Below are 20,772 nucleotides of genomic sequence, written 5' to 3' on the forward strand. Positions count from 1 at the left end.
GCCAAATGTCCCCACAGAAAAAAAAAAAAATCACAAGCAGCCTCCTTTGAAGTAAGTCTGAGTTGAACTACCTAGAGCTTAAAATCACGTTGGGAAAGGAATCTTACTTTTGGTGATTTGGAGAAAGTCATCTCACTGTTACTGAGCATGGCTGGATAATTAGAATCGGAGTGGAAATCTATAAGGGGAAATTATTTAAAAATAGATTGGTTATCCTTGAACAGATATGAATAAATGATAGTATGGCTAACATAAAACATGGGGTTATCATCTTTGTCTTTATATAACATCTTGATATTCTGGAGATAATACATACAGCAAAATTACTAGAAAAATATGTAATCATCATTTTATTACTGAACACAATTTGTTTATAAAAAACTTCTTACAAATTTACAGGGTTGGGATCTCATGAATAAGGCTGTTATGAATCCTTGCGTGCAAGTCTTTGTGTAGACATATATCTTTATTCCTTTTGAATAAATAGCTAGGAGTTTAATTGCTGGGTCATAGGGAAAGTATATGTTTAAATTTTAAAGAAACCCTCAAACTGTTTTCCTAAATGGTTTTATAAGTTTGCACCCTGACCAGCAATCTGGAGGAGTTCCAGTTGCAACAAACACTCACCCTCCCTTGGTGTTGTCAGGTGCAGTGGTATTTCACTGCGGTATTAATTTGCACATCCTTGATTAGCATCTCTTCATGTGCTTAAGAGCAATTTGTGTATTTAATTTTGTATTAACTTGTGTGTTCAGATATTTTGCCAATTTATTTATTTTAAATCAACATTTTATTTTAGAAAATAATTTGGATTTACAGAAAAATTGTGAACACAGTATACACTGTTGTTCCCATAAACCTACACCCAGTTCCCCTATGATTAACATTTTATATTTGCTTGGCACCTTTGTTAATTTTATTGAACTAATATTGATACATTACTATTAACTAAAGTCAATACTTTAGCTAGATTTTCTTATTTTTCACCTTATGTGCCTTTTCTGTCCCTGGATTCCATTCATGATAACACAGTACATTGAGTTGTCGTGTCTCCTTTAGCTACTCTTACCTGTGATAGCTTCTCAGACTTTCCTTGTTTTTGATGACCTTGACAGTTTTGAGTAGTGGCCAGGGATTCTGTAAAATGTCCCTCTATAGGGAATTTTCTGAAATTTTTCTCATGACTAGCGTAGGTTACAGGTTTTGGCAGGAATAACACGGGTAAAGTATCATTTTTATCACATCGTATCAAGGGCACATAAATGAATGTGACTCATCACTATTGGTGTTAACTCTGACCACTGGGCTGAGGTCTTGTTAGGTTTCTCCACCATCAAGTTACTTATTCTAATTTTTTCCACACTGTGTCCTTTGGAAAGAAGTCACTATGTGTAACCCACACTTAGGGAGGGCGGTTTATGCCTCACTTCCCTAGGGGCAGACTATCTACATAAAATATTCGGAATTCTTCTGCAGGGCAGATTTGTCCCTCCTCCATTCATTTATGTACTCAATTATTTGCTAATATCAATATGGACCCACGGATATTTATTTTATGCTTTGTGTTATAATCCAATCCTACTTTATTTTTTGTTCAAATCATCCCATCTTTAGCCATTGGGAACCCTTTCACTTGGATCCTGTGTTCCTTTGACATATTCTCTCAACATAGTTTTTTGTTTGTTTGTTTTTAGCACTTACTTTGGGACACTAAAGATAGGCCAGGTGCACCTCAGTGTTCTTTTTCTGTCTTGATCCTATAATTAGCATTTCTCCAAAGATCCCTGAATCCTTTGGAAATGTGGATGCCTGGGAGAAACCATTTTCCTTATAAAGTTTTAAGTGAACAGAGAAGGTTTCTCATGATAATTTGGGAACGCAGGATAATCCAAATAATCTCTCTTTATCAAATGACTGCTTTATATTTGGATATAGATTTTGGAGTCTATGCGATGACTCATTGAAACTTACAAAAGCGATCGCACCTTCTAGATGTTTTAAGTATCTTTTAAAAACCCTGTCTGTCACAACAGGATTTTAAGACAAGTGTGAAATTTACTGAAGTGGCCTTTTCCAGCTACTGTTTCCAACTCTAACATACTCTAGGGCATAGAAGAATCAGGCTAAAGCATTCATTATATACCTGCTTATGTGCAGTTTTATTCCAGAGACCTTCCAGTCTGGTTGGGAAGACACATGAACACTGCATTTAAAGATGGCAAATTCCTGGATTAGACATCAGTAAGTTTCAAGTCTAGTTTCAATTCTGCTACACATGAGGTGCATGATCCAGATATTGTAACAAATCACGATTTGGGGGGCATTTTGTTAGATAAGGAGGTTAGATCAGAGGATTAGCAAGATGCTTTCAAGGGCTAGCATTCTGTTCTGCAAAGGCGACGCAGCCCATAATCAAGAGCTGACGTACCGAGTGTAACTACTAGGCGAGTTCAGAGAACAGAAAGAATGGTGTGAGCTAAAGCTCCGGGGGGGAGGAAATGATGAAAGATGTGTGACCAAGGATTTCAGGTGACTGCAAAATGTACAGTGCTTGGATCTATAACCAAAGTGAAACATTTATGACCTGGTCATCACCTCTCTGTTTTATTTCATGTGATCCACTTTCAATCAAATTGATCAGCTGCTTTATTAAATGACTTACGGCTTGTTATCGGACTGAGGTTTAACAGAAATGTAGGATGTGTGTTTCATTTCAGAATAAAACACAGAAGTTATTTTAAGCTTAACTTATGTTGAAGAGTAAAATTCCTAATACTTTAGTTGTCTCTTATAATGAACTGTTTCTAGTGCCAAGAGCACCCCTTCTAGCTGGTGAGATGGCTTTTTAAAAGGTTCCCAGATGTTGAAGAATTCTGGTTAGGTATTTTATTTGCGTTATTGTTTCTGACCCCGAGATTGGTGCGAATCCCCACCTGCGATCAGAGAGCAGCCTGTATAAGGACCTACCAAGTGTGTCAAACAATGTTTGCTACCAACCGCTGTGCATTACTTTCTTTGACAGTTTCAGCTCAGGATTAGAGACCAACATAACATTCCCCACGGTGCTGAGATGCAAATTCATGAAAACAGCTGCCGCTGGTAAACATTTTAAGTGTTGAAACAGCCATCTACTTCCAGTCCCAGGGGAAAATATGCTAAGTACCATGATATTAATAAAAGGAATACAAATAATTCAATTTCATTTCTTTTTATGGCTGAGTAATAGTCCATTGTATATATGTGCCACATCTTGTCTGTCACACGGAGTGAAGTAAGTCAGAGAGAGAAAAACAAATACTGTATGCTAACACATATATATGGAATCTAAAGAAAAAAAAAACGGTTCTGAAGAACCTAGGGGCAGGACAGGAATAAAGACGCAGATGTAGAGAATGGACTTGAGGACATGGGGAGGGGGAAGGGTAAGCTGGGATGAAGTGAGAGAGTGGCATGGACATATATACACTACCAAATGTAAAATAGATAGCTAGTGGGAAGCAGCTGCATAGCACAGGGAGATCAGCTCCGTGCTTTGTGACCACCTAGAGGGGTGAGATAGGGAGGGTGGGAGGGAGGGAGACGCGAGAGGGAGGGGATGTGGGGATATCTGTATATGTAGAGCTGATTCACTTTGTTATAAAGCAGAAACTAACACACCATTGTAAAGCAATTATACTCCAATAAAGATGTAAGAAGAATTAATAAAAGGAATAAATGTATTTTCTGGGTTTAGAGCTATAGCACAGGGGGATTCATGTGGTTGGAATGAGAAGATGAAAGAAAATTTTTTTGCCTCTTGGATTCCCTACAAGCAAAATGCCCCAAATTAAAGATTGAGAAGTATGATTTGGCTATGTTAAGAACATTTCAAAACTACATGAATGGGATTTAAAGTTCAGATGCTAAAAACGTTTTTGTTAATAAGAATCTGCTCCTGGTGATGGCTGCATTATTGTTTTAAATAAACTTTCACCAATTATAACCGTACTGCAGTCTCACATGTGTTTTACTCTTTCTGCTAGATTGGTGATTGTTATTTGAAGGATACTATGTCTGCTCATGTAGCAAATGATACAGAAAAAGCAAATGATAGAAAGAAGACAAGAAGATGCGAATTAAATCCTAACTAAGAAACTTTGCTCTCCTGATCTGGTACAATGGAGGAGTAGGAAGAACTCTCTTTGCAGCAAATCAGAAAAGCAAGAATCTTGGCTTTACCAGCAATTCCACGTAGAAACTTAAACAAGCCGTGTTACGTGTCAGTATCTCAGTTCTTATGTAAAAATGAGTAAATAGGAAAGGACCATCTGTAAGATTTCTTCCAGACCTAAATAACTGATCTTTATGTTAGCAAGAACACTATTGCTGGGCAGAATCTTCAGTTAAAAGAAAGACTCTACAGTAGTAAAGGAAAAAAAGAGAAAAAGGAAGTAACACTAAGAAGATTGCCAGTCTTACACATAAAATCCTGACAAGAATCGTATTTGTAAGGAGATATATTATGCCAAAAATGATAGAATATTTGCATGTTAAAGCTGGATCTTTTAAAGTTTGATTTGATAATACAATGAGGAAATCAAGGCTCGGATGAGTAAGTGTAAAGGATGCAGGACTGGAATCCAGGTTCCCTGATGCCAGGTAGATGTTTCCACTGCTTCGCTGCCTAGACGGCCAAGCATCATGCTTAATTTAGTGTCATCATGATTTTAACGTTATTATATCTTCTGCCTCATTCTTTCATCTGCTACGGGACCTTAGATGTTCCTCTCTCATCATTCATTTACTGGACATCATCCTACGTGTCAGGGACTATTCTAAACAAGGGCTACTACTGTAGACGGTGGGGCATTTTTTGTCATTAGAAGCACGCAAAACAAACGTTGTACAAAAATGTTTACCGACAAGAAGGTCCTACTGTATAGCACAGGGAACTACATTTAATATCTTGAAATAACCTATAATGGAAAAGAATCTGAAAAAGAGTATGTCAGATACGTTATATATATATATATCCTGTTACATGTTTTATATATATACATATGTATATATAAAACAGTGCTGTACACCAGAAACATTGTAAATCAACTATATTTCATTGTAAAAATAAAATAATTTTAAAAATGTGTACCTACAGATAAAATTTCAGGCTTCTCTAGCACTTCTATGATATGACTAAAACATGAGCTCAAGGGTAATCTGCTTTATGTCAGCAAACAACAACTGTATGTGGACAACATGAATATTGACATGATTTAAATATATCCCTTCAAATAGATACGAGCCTGAAAAGGAAATCGTCGTCAAGGCAAAATTTTTTGTTCCTTAAAAATATTCAGAAATGTTATTGATCTTAAATAGATGTAGTGAGTGTGTACAGAGTGAAAGTCATCCACTTAAGCATGAATCCGTCATTCTCAGAAGCACTAACTTGCTCTCAGGGAAATAAAAAACAAATGTAGTTTTTGGCAAGAGTTTGAAAAATATTTAGCTTATCTGTTTATGTATTTTATTATAATTATATTTATTTTTTCAAAATTTAAAGGCTGTTAATTATAGAGATTAATTATTGAGATCATGATACCACAGAGTTCAGTTCTCTAATATACTTGTATAACATATAGAATACCTATGCGTAACAGATAAATAAAAATAATAAAAATCCTAAAAAGGACGATTTTGAAGATTTACGTTATTTATTCTTCCCCATTCTTAGCCTATGTTGATATTTTTACCCATCTTTGAGAGAGAACTTGGCTTCTGTAATACTTATGTAAAAGTGCTGACTGAACATGAAATAAAAATTGAGTCTGCATTTTCTTTAAAATTCCTCTAGCACTAAACAATATTATGGGTAATTCTGGTGTTACTTAGGATAATTTTACACAGAAGCAAATGAAGGATTTCTTGAGAAGATTCATTTAGATGCCCAAACAATTTAAATCAGGTAGTATATAGGCAAAATACAAATAAGCAAGCAAACCACAAGAAAAACACTATGTGATGAACTTTGTAAAACAAATAAGAAAACCAATCTATTAAATAAATTGATATATTGTTAAAATAAGTTTCCAGACCAAAGCATAAAGAGTGACAAATGTGTATGAAATTTTAAAAAGCAATTCAAGTAAACTTGGCTGCTTTTATGGATAATTACCACAAGATTAGAGTGAAAAATGAAATCATTTCTTAAACTCACAGTGGGCAGCCACAGTTGATGAGATGCTGTGCGTTTAGGTACATTGTTTCCATTTTCTACTAATCACGAGCGACGATTTTATCCATAGACAATGGGTCATCATTTTTTTCAACATCCAATAAAATTTTTCTCACCACTTCCCAAGTCTTTGCCAACCAATCTCCTCGTCATTTTTTTGGGTCAACTTAGCTAAGTAGTTTCCTTCTTCCCAAGGCCACATATTTTAGCTTTTTGCTATGGCAACATCCCACTTCTAGGTACTACTTTCTATACCATGTTTCTGCTCCTGCCTAGCAAACCACCTCAAAACTTCGTGATTTAAAATGAAAATTGTTGCTTTCCAACCCCGGCCTGGCAGGTTGGCTCCCGCAAAGAAGGGCGCCGAGAAGGCCCAGTCCGCCATCAACGAGGTGGTGACCAGAGAGTATACTGTCAACGTTCACAATATCCACCCCCATGGAGTGGGTTTCAAGAAGCGTGCCCCTCAGGCACTCAGAGAAATCCAGAAATTTTCCATGAAGGAGACAGGAACTCCAGATGTACGCACTGACACCAGGCTCAACAGAGCTGTCTGGGCCAAAGGAATAAGGAATGCTCCATACCGTAACCGTGTGCGGTTGTCCAGAAAACATAATGAAGACAAAGACACAAGCCCGTGTCCCCTGCATTGTCAGGGGGATTCCTAACCACTGCTCCAGATCATCTTTCTTGATAATGGGTTATTGTTAGGTTATATGGACTAAGTAGCCACATGACAAAGATATAAAGGCATTGTAATGATAGGATGTGCTTTGCATACAAATTGCTTCAACCAATCGTATTTTGAGAACATAATTAGCAGCCTTGGCAAAAATAAACAAAGATAGCTGTAGGTTCTAATGCAGCATCTTCAGGCCTTAATCTCTCTAGTTGGGAAATCTAAACAAACATATGCTCCTTTGGGATTAGCCAAATGGGATAGCGGCATATATTATCATTCAGCACCTCTGATGAGTTATATTAATTAAATGTTACAAGTAAAGGACATTCTATGCAAATGAGGATAATTTTATAACGAGATTTTTAATCTGACCATCAAGGTCATAAACAGGAAGTGACTTTTGTTGGTTTCCACATAGGTCAGTAAATCTACATTTTTCCATAAAGTAGAACAACCTATGCCCACACATCGCTGAAACATGCATGTATACTGATGCATGATATTTAATTTAACAAATTTATATTGAGCTCCTACACTGTTGGACACTATGAGCTCATATAATGTGTGGACCAAAAAGCTCGTAATACTAATCTCCTATCTTTGATGCCGTTGATTACAAGGTGAACGTTTCTTACATGTGGCACTAGGAGAAAAAGTTGCTGATTAAAGCAGTTGCCATTGCTAAAAAATGTCTTAGAATTAGTTTAAAAAAATAAAGCAGTAAAATTTATTGAACACTTACTATGCATGAGGCATTGTACCAAACCCTAAACCTCACAACAACCATATGAGGTACCGTTATAACTTCTAACCTACAGATGGGAGAAAGTAGGTTCACAGAAATTAAATCACTTCCCTAAAGCCACATAATAAGTTACCAAGATTAAGGGTCCCCTCTTTCAACAGCATAGCACTCTACTATTTGAAGTCTAGTAGAGAAAGAACACACTTGATTTTCTAAATAATATACTATGCAAAGTGTTGCACAGGGCTTCTTGGTACCTCATAAGAAAAATATTTCAGGCAATCTCTGAATTCTTAGATACATCCAGATGTGATCTTTTAAAATACTTTAAACAATAGGTGTTGCCTGAACACAGTGCAAAACGTGTAAAGACAGTGTTTGCCAATTCGCATGGGTAACAGAATTGTATAAAGAATCTGAGAATTTTGGAGAGAGAAAAATAGTATAAATCATTTAGCCTAGCTTTCAGAATGAAGAACTTGGAATCCAGGGAGGTCTAATCACCTGCTGAAGGTCAAAGTAGCAACTCATGGCAGAGACAGTAAGTACAATGCAGGTATCTCAGATCCTGCTTTCGACAACGCCTTTATTTACAGCGCACGTCATGAATTCTGTAGACATGGTGACCCAGCGAAAGATATTTAGGCAAGTCAGAGACACAACTGGAATTTGTCTTATTACTATTGATGGTAAGATTTTATTATTTTGTCAATATGACTGATTTTGGTCAGAGGAAGGCATGTACTGGATTATTAAGTAAGTCTCAAGGGAGCAATTTTGATACCCAAGACTATGTTTGGTAACATCTAGGGACATTTTTGATTGTCAGGACTCAGGGAGGTGCTCCTGGTATGTAGTGGAGAGAAGCCATGCATGCTGCTGAACATCTTACCATGAACGGAACAGCCCTCTCCCACTAACACGTGCGTACACACACACACACACACCAAATAATTACCTGACCCAAATGTTAATAGTGCTGAGACTGGGACTTCCCTGGTGGCACAGTGCTTAAGAATCCGCCTGTCAGTGCAGGGGACACGGGCTCGAGCCCTGGTCTGGGAAGATCCCACATGCCCCGGAGCAACTAAGCCCGTGAGCCACAACTACTAAGCCCACATGCCACAACTACTGAAGCCCACGCACCTAGAGCCCGTGCTCCACAACAAGAGAAGCCACCTCAATGAGAAGTCCGTGCACCTCAACGAAGAGTAGCCCTCGCTTGCCGCAACTCAAGAAAGCCCGTGCACAGCAATGAAGAAACAACACAGCCAAAAATAAATAAATAAATACATTTATGGGGAAAAAAAAATAGTGCTGAGGCTGGGAGATCTTTCCGTGGTCCAGTACACCCTGAAGAGGAGCTGGACTAGGCAGTTACAGCGAGTTAAGTTCAAGTTTGTTTCATTCATTCACTAAATACTCCTTGTAGATCTACTTTTGTGCCAATGACTGTGATACTCTCCACATAAAAAGATGAAGATATGGTTAGGATAGGGCAGCCCTGTCTTGACATGGCTCACGGCACAGTGCGGGATATTGATGAGTACTGAGCTACTAAAACATGACATTAAGAGGACAGTGGCGGTGGAAACGCTTGTAGTGACTTGAGCCCATGGAGGAGGAGGAGATTACACTTTTCATTAATTACAATTGATCTGTGTGTAAGGAAAGATTCTACATGGTGCTACAAGAGCAGGTAATAGGGTGACACCTAACTTCTTGGTTTATGTAATGCTCCATGGAGAAAGTAACATTTAAGGTACAAAGACAAAGAAGAGGAGGGGGAGACTCCTCCAAGTTGACAGAACACCATGTGCAAAAAAACTGAGTCAGAAGTAGGAGGAGGGCTTCCCTGGTGGCACGGTAGTTAAGAATCCATCTGCGAATGCAAGGGGCATGGGTCCAAGCCCTGGTCTGGGAAGATCCCACATGCCGCGGAGCAACTACGCCCATGCGCCACAACTACTGTGCCTGCACTCTAGAGCCCGAGAGCCACAACTACTGAGCCCTCATGCCACAACTACTGAAGCCTGCGCGCCAAGAGCCTATGCTCCACAACAAGGGAAGCCACCGCAGTGAGAAGCCTGCGCACAGCAACAAAGACCCAACACAGTAAAAATAAATAAATAAATAAGTTAAAAAAAAAAAAAAGAAGTAGGAGGAAAGGAAACAGTGGTGACCAGACCACAGAAAATTTTGTGAGTGGGAAAGAGAGGCCGATGGAGGTCACAGGGGCAGGATCATGCAGGCCAATCGATGTTTTTAATCCAGCAATGGAAATAAATTGCCCTGAAGTGCAGTTCCAAAACCGAGTAATATCCACTGATCCTAGTGGAAACTCTTAATCATATAAAAATGAAAACAGCAACACTAAATGTGGCCATGCTCTCTGAACGGTACAGGGTGTGATCAGAGTTTTGTTTCATTTACCTCCTCTCAGGTATTCGGGAAGGTGATTATCTAGAACAGTCTTGTGAACTTCTGAAAGTGATTTCAGTACCCCGCCCCCCACAAAACACACACTCAGGTATATTATTTATTTAAGTCTCAACACATTCTTAGAGAAACTGTTGCAGTGGCTGTGAATTTACTTATTAAAACCCATCAGAATGAAAGAAAGAAAGCATCTCTGAATGTGGCATTTCAGTGAATGGTGGCCTTTCAGAAAGACATTTTAAGTTGCAAATGATACTTTGTAGCTTTCTTTTTCTGAAAGAGATGACAACTGAAAGCAGAAGAAGTTTTTTGGGGTTAGTCTATATCCTCTACTTAATGAAAATTGGTTTGAGAGAGAAATGGCATTCCTCTGATTACACAGTATTTATTATATGAAAGATTGTGCCTTTCCCAGGGGTAGAAATTAAATAACTGGAAAATATTTAAGATGATAGGGAATTAGCGGTGCACAAAGAATATAGCTATTTCTCTTCCTTTAAAGTACATTTGTGAGGTTTAGTACAGCCACTACGTGGTAAATGGCGAATCTGTGTAGTGCTTAAAATATTTAATGCACAATTTACCTGGAACATGGTTAAACTAAACAGTGAATTAACAATTTGTATATAGAAGTAAATGGCAAGGAGGAACAGGCACAGACACAATCTAACCAACTGGATTTTGAAGCTTTGTCTCTGGCCTCTTACTTGCCCTATGGCCACGGAGGTTTGTGGGAAAGTTGGATTTAATTGCTGTAGTGTCTAGGACCTGTTACTCAAAAACTGAATACTGGTGGGAAAATGATATATAAAAAATAGAAAGCAAGGCACTATATGATATTACCATTAGCAGGAGAATGTTTTCTCCCATTTGGGGTAACTCTGGTCTCAAATTAATAGTAAGGGCCAGGTATTTCACCTGTCTTTAATTATCCTTGAGAATATTTGCCCAAATCCAGTGCAAAAGAAAAGGCAATACTAGAATGTAGAATAATTGGGCACGACTTCAAACTGATGAATTATTTCTTGCCTTTAACATTCTGATAATTTGAAGTTATTTGGACATTATTTAAAATAGCTTTGATGTGGTTAAGAGCACACACATTTTCTTCTTTTGTAAAAATGCCACTTGACTCACAAAACTTCTACCATTATTGATAACTAACCATGAGAAAAATAAGCTACTGAAATATTTGCATTTTTAGTTTTAAGAGAGCTTTACTTTGTGATATGAGGTTAATGAATACTTCTAAGTATCCCAGAGGGCCGACAAAGCTTGTGATAATGTCACTTGAAATTATAATGATAGAAAAACAATGACAGCTGATAGCTTTGTTTCCAGAGAACTACACTGGAATAAGGAAAGCAAACATGAAAGATGGTTCCTTGTTCACAAGGAAGGTGAGTTGACCTGCTAGTTAAGATGTAAAACAACGTGTCAGAGCTGTCAAAAGCATCTTTAACAGACTGGACTCGGGAGAGAGTGATGGAACTTGGGGAGAGCAAGCAATTAATTCCACGGTTCATCAAATCACTAAGTCCTCCTAATTTTTTTTTAAGATTTTAAAACAAAACCCATGATCATCAAAAGGCTTCCTCCTTATAAATTAAGCATGTAAAACCACATCTGCTTCTTCAGGATAGTTAATGAACTGACATTTAAATCAACTGATAAGAGCACAAGCTAGTGCCATTAGTTAATTAACAACTGAAGAAAACACCCGTTGAGTGCTTGCCATGTCCCAAGTAGTGTACTGCGTGCCAGGGACATATAAGTGAACAAAATATAGTCAATGCCTCACAGAGCATGTGACATGGCAGTGTGTACGAACTGACACCCCTGACCGTAATTTCAGGCTTATCAGGAAGCGCCTGGGGGTCAAGGCTGCGCACAGAAAAGCTGTCAGGGGCCATTTAGTTCAGGTAAGTAAGTGAAGGTGGAAAGCAAGGGCTTAGACTGTGGGAACACACTGTCATAACACAGCAACCAAACACAGCACATCCTGGGAACAAAAGAAGTGTGAATACTAACTTCAACTTGGCAGTCTCTGCTTTGGGGGCCTCAGGGGCCTCCAAATACGGACAGACATGGAAAGTCAAGGGGTGGAGGTTACAGCTTGCGGCTCAAGCGCTCATCTGTGGGCCCCCATCCAATCAAAAACTAAACTGGATGGTCTACAACCCAGTCCAGTCCTGGCACCTGGATTTTTTTTTTTTAAGTCTTTATTGAATTTTTGTTAAAATGTTGTTTCTGTTCTGGTTTTTTGGCCACCAGGCATGTGGGATCTTAGTTCCCCCAGGGATCGAACCCGCTCTCCCTGCCCTGGAAGGCAAAGTCTTAACCACTGGACCACCAGGGGAGTCCCTGGCAACTGGATTTTGACATGCCTCAGGAGGTACTACGATGGTGAAAAGGCCACCTGCAGGGAGAGGGGTTTCAAACTGAAATCTGAGAAGAACTCGGGGTCAGCAGAGCTGCCCAGGAGGAGGTAAACTGGACTGGCCACTATCACCCGACCGAAAGACATCCCCACTCTCTTTCCCTGCTTTAACCCGAGCAGCTACTCTTTCGCTTACCATCCAAGAGAGCCATGAAGGTGGTTGTTCTGCCTTAAAAATATGAAAACAAAAAGAAGAGAATAATTGGCTAATTAAGTACTAAATCCTTTAGTATTTAGTACCTTTTATGTACATATATGGAAATCAATATATAAATAGGAAGTATATAATAATATATATTTATGATATATAATGCATAGAAATAGATCATGATAGATATTATAAATAATAAATGTAAACATATATATAACAAATAAACAGTATATATAGCTGATAAAAATGAACTCATTATGGCTCTTGGGGTGGTACTTTCCCAAGATAGTAGCTCCATCACTTGCTAGATACATGCTGTTGGCCAAGTTTTCTAATTCACTTAAACTTCAGTTTCCTCTGCAAAATGGGGGTATTAATGGTACCTGTCTCCTAGTATGGTTGAGAGAATTAAGTCAATCAATATAACAAGGGCTTAGAACACAACCTAGCACAGAGTAGGCTCCCAATCAGTGTCAGATATTTTTCTATGTGGCCAAAGGCATGTGTTGCATCAAGGAAGAGCGGATTGTTAAAAGATAGAGGAAAACACCCAGCATCAGTTATTCTGCATTTGACTTTTAACTAAGACGTCTGAGCCCAAGTGATCTAATAGCTTTTGACGGATGAATAGGCTTTGTTCATGACAAGAGGGTCAACTAAGTTCAAAATCTTTCTCCTGCACTGTAAGAACTAAGCCAGGATGATTCAGAGTATGGAGTTTCACTGTGAGTAATGATGTAGGGTAGCAGGTCGAATGGAAGATTGCTTGAATGTGCAATCCCTATCATCAGGATGAAAAAGCAAGGAGCTTCTGTTGGTGGAAAGAGAGTGGTGCCATTACTAGGTTCAGTGTCCTGACCTGAACCTGGAGAGAGGACCGCCATCCTTCATGCTCCTGGGACTAGGTCAAGGGGGATGTGAGTGACAGTAACTATACCAGAACTGCCCACTGAGGGTGCCAACTGCACATCACCACTCAGATGCTACGAGAGCTACACAGAGCACAGGGTGAAAAATGGTCCTAGATAAAAGGCTTGCAATAGCGCCCTGAGTCCAAGCCTCACAGATGTCATTGCCCAGCACAATCCCCAGGGGTTCCCATGTGCTGAGATCAGGAGGACATCCAGGACACTCTGGGCCAGTGACCTGTGGAGGTCTCGGGGTGGGACAAGGAGACGGCAGGGAGTGGGGGCCTTTTAACTGGAGGCAAAGGCTAGAAACAGCAGTGGGTACCAGACATCATCAACAGCCCCCCAGTCAGTAGCAGGAAAGATAAGTCACTCAAAGGGAGACCTACCAGGAGCTTCAGCAGGCTTCACATGTAGGGGGAGAGCAGAGGGAACAGAGGATGACTTCATCCATCATTAGGATGTATGGTCTGGTCTCCCTCTTCACCCAGCAGCCCTCTTGGGAATAAGGAGGAAAAAAGGAAACATAGAATATGGAGAAATAGCCAGAAGAAGGGATTTAAACTTTGCTGGTTCTTTCTCCTAATGAACTAGAATTAACAGAAAGAGACGGGTTTGAACTGGAAGAAACTATTGCCTTGAATTTGTTTGCTTTTAAATCATCCTGTGGGTTTCTGACCTCCTTGCCGTAGATTGCTACTTTTAGGAGTCAGGATTCAAAACAAGTCATAGAACACCTGAGAAAACAAAAAAAAACAACTACTTCTGTTGAACATTTCAATTTGCGCAGGATAAAATCTGACCCCTCTACAAAACATAAATGACACTCAGGTTTTGCATTATTTAGCTATTACGCATGAGGCCACCACCTTCCCCTCCCCCAGAAGGTCCCTTTCAGTTTGGTGGAGTCCTCATGCACAGGACTCAGAGGGTCATCTCTATGTGACGTTTCTAAAGATGGTTTTGTATATATAGGCCTATGTCCTTCCCCAAACCAAATTATCCTTTAATGGGCACTCAGAGTTTTGCTTCATTTTGATTCCTCCAGTGAAAGCTGACCATGAATCAGAAACCATTTTTTATATTTCTTTTCCCTCTGAGTCACTAGTCACTAATTAGGAATATCCAGCTTGCTTTCAGAAACTTCCCCTTGTGGGTTGGGGGGAAGTGTCATAACACCTTTAGATTTAGAAGGAAACTTAGGGAGAATCTAGTCTAATTTATGCATAAACTGAGGCCCAGGTGACTTGCAGGAGGCCACATAATAAGTGGCACAGCTGAGCTCAAAATAAGTCTCACTGGCTCCAGCCCGGAGCCCTAAGACACACACTTCAAGACACATCATCACGGGTGGCCTGAAACTACATCAAGACAAGCTTTCAGATCCACTGAATGGGTCCAGCACTCCGTTTATAGACATCCATTATAGAGTCATTCCTCCAAAATATCGAGTACACGTTGTTAGTCCCTGCAAAAACCAGGGTTAGCTGCATTTTCTGAGAGCTTACTTACCTGAAGAAACAACCTTTAGTTACCAAGAATCGAGTAAAGAAAGAGTTTACCAATTTGGAGGCCTGACGAAAATGAGGGAAAGGAATCTGGTTTAGGTTTTGTTCAGAACAGGGAAAGTGATGTGATTCATGGGTTCGCAGAAAGCAAACTTGATTGCAGAAGGAAAGTGCTTTGAGTTGAGAATTCCTAAGTTTTACTGGAGTTTGGTAAAAGCAGAAGCTATTGATGTAGGAGGTTAATGTCTGTCACAGTCTGGGTATTTTGCAATGAGTTCCTTCACAGCATGTTCATTTTAAGAATAAAGAGGTCTCTACGGTTTGCGGAAGTTTAATGAGGATTACAATGCCCCCCCCCCCACCGATGCTTACAACCCATTTGAAAAATCCATGACCTCTAGGTTTATCATGAGAGGGAACATGCCAATTTACGGTATTACAAACATTCTTCAGAAAAACTGTAGTTTCCACAGGCACTGTCCGTAATTTCCTTCTACATTCTGCAAATTATAAAGTGCAGAGTATGTGTTACTATGGAAACGACCTCTGGTCTACCTGTTACTCAAATACATGAAAGATAAGCCTTGGGGATATGCCTCCACCAGCCAATAACTTACTGTACGGCTTATCCCTAAATATTTCCTTCTTCTGTTAGCCATTTTGGCTGAGACATCAGAGTAGCTATTATCAAGAAGGCAAATATGGAATTAAACAAAAGCACAAATGTTTTCTGGGTAATAAATCAAGGAAGCCTAAAGAATACAGAAAAGAGGGACTTCCCTGGTGGTGCAGTGGATAAGACTCCACGCTCCCAATGCAGAGGGCCTGGGTTCGATCCCTGGTCAGGGAACTAGATCCCACATGCATGTCATAACTGAGAGTTCACATGCCACAGCTAAGGAGCCTACGTGTTGCAACTAAGAAGCCGGTGAACCATAACTAAGGAACCCATGAGCCACAACTAAGGAGCCCACCTGCCGCAACTAACACCCAGCACAACCAGATAAATAAATAAGTAAATGTTAAAAAAAAATTAAAAAAAAAAAAAAAAAGAATACAGAAAAGGAAGACAAGTGATGTCATTACAGCTAGTACTGGGCAACTGCTTACAGCTGTCTCCTCCTGTAAAACTGACACTTTAACATTCACGTACACCAGAGTGACCTAGAAGCCTTGTTGCAACACAAGGCTGGGCTCCACCCTCGAAGTCTAGGATTTAGTCGACTGCGAGTGGGGCCTGAGAATTTGTTTTCCTAACAGGTCCCCGGTGAGGCTGACACTGCTGCCGGTACTGACACCTGACCGAGAACCACTGCTCTAAGCATCAGCTGAAGCGTGTTTAAAAATTATAGTAAAACACACACTACACAAAATTTACCGTTATAACCATTTTCAAGTGCACAGTTCAGTGGTAGTAATTACGTGCACGCTGTGGGCAACCATCACCACTATCCACCCCCAGATCCCTTTCGTACTCCCAAACTGAAACCCTGCACCGGCTAAGCCAGAACTCCCCAATCCTCCTTCAACCAGCCCCTGGCACCCACCATGTTACTTTCTGTCTCTGAACTGGAGTATTCTGGGTACCTCCTAAAGTGAAATCACACAATATTTGTCCTTTTGTATCAGAATTTCCTTCCTCTAGAAGGCTGAATAATATCCCATTGTATGGCTAGATCACATTTTGTTTATCCATTCACCTGTGGATGGACCTTGCGTGGTTTCCGCCTTTCGGCTGTTGTGAATAATGCTGTGGATATGGGTGTACACAAATGTGTTCATATATCTGTTTTCGATTCTTTTGGGTATATACCTGGAAGTGGAATTGCTTATTCTAAGTGCTTTACGTTCATAATTATACTTCAGCTTTAGAAAAAGATACATTATTATCCCCATTTTATACATGAGGAGATTGAGACACTCAGAATTCACCTAATTTTCCTCAGGTCACACAGGTGGTAAGTGGAGGCTGGTTTCCAGCACAGGTTGGCTGGTTCCAGGGCTCAGGTACCCAGGAAACTCAACTCTCTTCTCTACCTGAAGAAGCGTTTTATTTTTCATGGAAAACCATTACTGACACAGACATTAATTCTTTAAGCCAACCTTTAGGTAAAAGAGACATAAGAGAGGATGAAAGTATATGAGAAAGGCACTTCTCCACTCCTTGGTCTAGGCACAGGCTGTGAGATACTGTAATTCTCCTAGATATCTAGAAAAGATGAGGATCTCTGTTACATAAACACTTAAAGATGCATTTAAAGATGCATGACAATTTTGCAAGTATTTCCCCACTTCTACTCTTCTATGCTGTAACCTAAACGTTGCCAGCTCTTTTAGGTGCTCCTTAAATTACATAATTTTCCATCTTATTTGTGGAGCTTTAAATGAACAGTCATTTGTGGGAGATTCTACCTAATTCCCATCTTCCAGTAAATAGCCTCCCCCGGCCCACTCCATCACCAGAAACATGGCTTTATTCATTCTTTTAGTATAATAACTCGGATTGTTATTTTACGAATTTGGAAAATTAAATGATCATTAAATCACAAGAAACTCTTATCACACTTCTTATGCTTCCACTTTCACTTCAATATTTTTCTCTTTCCTGCCAACAAATTTGACAACCTAGAAGAAATGGACAAGTTTCTAGAAACATACAGCCCACCAAAACTGACTCAAGAAGAAACAGATAATTTGAACAGACCAATCACCAGAAGTGAAATAGAGTCTGTAATTTAAAAACTCCCTACAAACAAAAGTCCAGGACGAGATGGCTTCACAGGCGAATTCTACCAAACATACAAAGAAGAACTTATACCCATTCCTTCTCAAAACTCTTCCAAAAAACTGAAGAGGAGGGAACACTCCCAAAGACATTCTATGAAGCCACCATCACCCTGATACCAAAAGCAGACAAAGACACCACCAAAAAAGAAAATTAGGGCCAAATATTTTTCTCCTTCCATTTAAAAGGTTAGTGATAATTAATGTAAAGGGAGAACAGCAAATTAAAGATATATAATTTTATGCATTCTCTTTTTTGAACATATCACCCCCCACTCCAAGTGTAAATTTTACTTTTTCATGTTAACTTTTTTTGTACAAAAGGACTTTTAAAGTATTTCTCTTTTATTTAGATATAATGCTTAAGCCTGAATATTCTGAATGGCAGTCCAGATACTGTTCCTACAGCTTGAGGTACCTTCCCTACATCAACATTTGAGTATGTCTTCCTTTCCACACCTAGAACATTCTCTTTTAGTATCTGAGCTCACATGGCTCTCTGTTCAGAAACTGGTTTCACCAGATAACTCTTTCAGTTCTCCAAGTACTTATGATTCTCCAGATGTTTAATGTGAGATCCAAATGTAACTCATAAAGCTACCTTCTGTTGTAATGTCTCTACTGAGGAATCTTAATTATTTCTTGTTGATATTCCTTTAAATATTTGGTTCTTTGAACTCAAGGAGATGCCTGAATATTCAGTGTTCTCCTTCCCAGCAGTCAGGAATTTTAGTTGCATACAAGAGACACACACTCTGGATCACAAAGTAGAGTTTTGTGGAAAGAAAACTGAGTAGGTCACAGGCTCTGTAGGACCTGAACAAAGAGACTTGGGGGGTTCTCCAGAAACAACACCCCAACTCCTATAACACAGCCTCTCGCCCACCTATTCAAAATCTAACTCGTCCTGTTTCTTTCTCTAACTACTGCTTCACACGTCAATTTCACGAAGACTCTGACCAGCTTCCCGCAGGTGATACCAGAGGATGCCTTGCCTTAAGCCTGCTCGTACCACACCTCTCACTGCCTGAGAAGGAACTTCCCTAAGCTGCAGTTCTCGAAACCCTTGAGAATCCAAGGGTTCGGAGGAGCTAATGCCTACAGGGCCACCTTTAAGCAATGTGGCAGAGGACGAAGCCTCGTTCATCCCTTTCTACACCCAGGTGCACAGCTGTAACCTGTATTTCATCAGGTCTCCTCAGACAGTCCCCGTACGTAGGATACAGCCCTGTCCCTCATCGTGGTGGGTAAGTTAGTAACACATGCCTAGACTGGCTTTCTCTCCTTCCCTGCTGCAGCTCCTGCCATGAATTCCTGCTCCTGGGCTCACATCCCCAAGAAACAATCAGCTCACAAGTCTTTTCCTTCAGGCTTTTCTTCTGGGGAAGCCAATGATAAAACTGCTTGATTTACTATTTATTATTGCATTTACCCTCTATGAGCTTGTAAGTTAGTCTATTCTTCTATTATTTCTTTAGAAGTTTCTCTAAAGTGACAGCATGCACTCGATTCATTCAAGTCCAACTTAAATGAATACGTTTACCTCATCCTGGTCAATGCATGGGCCTCAGAGAGCTTTTCCCTTTCTCTGGCTCATAGACCGTTGCTCATGTCGAATCTTTTCTTGTATGTGAATGTCAGATTCCACAAGACATTATGATGTACTGTTCCATGTAATCAATAATGATTTACTTCAGGGACACAGAGAACAGACTTGTGGTTGCCAAGAGGGGGAGGGGGTAGGGGAGGGATGGATTGGGAGTTTGGGATTAGCAGATGCAAATTGGTATATACAGAATGGATCAACAACAGGGTCCCACCATATAGCACAGGGAACTAACTACACAGTAAGTCCCCTACATAACAAAGGAGTTCTGCTCCAAGAGCGTGTTCGTAACTCCAATTTGCTCAGAAGTCCAGAAAAGTTAGCCTAGGTACCCAACTAACACAGTTGGCTTTACAGTACCGTACTGTAATAGGTTTATAATACTTTTCACACAAATAACAATAAATAAAAAACAAACACAAAAAAGAAAGAAAACATTTTTCATTTTACAGTACAGTAACCTTACAGACACGTGAACTAACTTACATGACTGGACATGAGAACACAGGTTCACATCTTTGAAAGTTCGTGACTCGAAGGTTCGTATTTAGGGGACTTGCTGTATTCAATATCCTGTGATAAACCATAATGGAAAAGAATATGAAAAAGACTGAGTCACTTTGCTGTACAGCACTAATTAACACAACATTGTAACTCAACTATACTTCAATAAAAAATAAATGTAAAAAACAATGATTTACTTTTTAAAAAAATTTTAGGCAAGGACTGTTCATTAAGAAGGAAAGGACTGCTCATTCACGGCCCAGTTGGTGTCCCTTGTGTGTTAATCCAATGGCAGAAAACAAGCCAGTGAACCATGACTTCACTGACTCATCAGTGATGTACCAGTTACCAGAACATTCTATCTTTTAAGCTGCTGGTGGGTGCTGATTATTTGTTGTTATTCCTCACCGTTTTGTGTTTGTGCGTGTGTGTACTTTTTTTCAATTTTTTTATTGTGGTAAAATACACATAACAGAAAATTTACCATATTAATCATTTTTAAGTGTACAGTTCAGTGATATTAAATATATACATCATGCTCTGTAACCATCACTACCATCCATCTCCATAACCCTTTTCATCTTGTAAAACTGAAACTGTATACCCAGTAATCACTTCTACTCTCACTTTCATCTGCTCTTCTGCCTTGAATATCATTTTCCCTCTGCATGAGAACACTTGTATTACTTTTAGTGAAGGTCCGTGATGACAGAGTTCTCAAATTTTGTCTGTTTAAAAATGTTTTACCTCGGGCTTCCCTGGTGGCGCAGCGGTTGAGAATCTGCCTGCTA

This window comes from Phocoena sinus, chromosome 19 (assembly GCF_008692025.1).
Source record: "Phocoena sinus isolate mPhoSin1 chromosome 19, mPhoSin1.pri, whole genome shotgun sequence".
NCBI classification, from domain to species: domain Eukaryota; kingdom Metazoa; phylum Chordata; class Mammalia; order Artiodactyla; family Phocoenidae; genus Phocoena; species Phocoena sinus.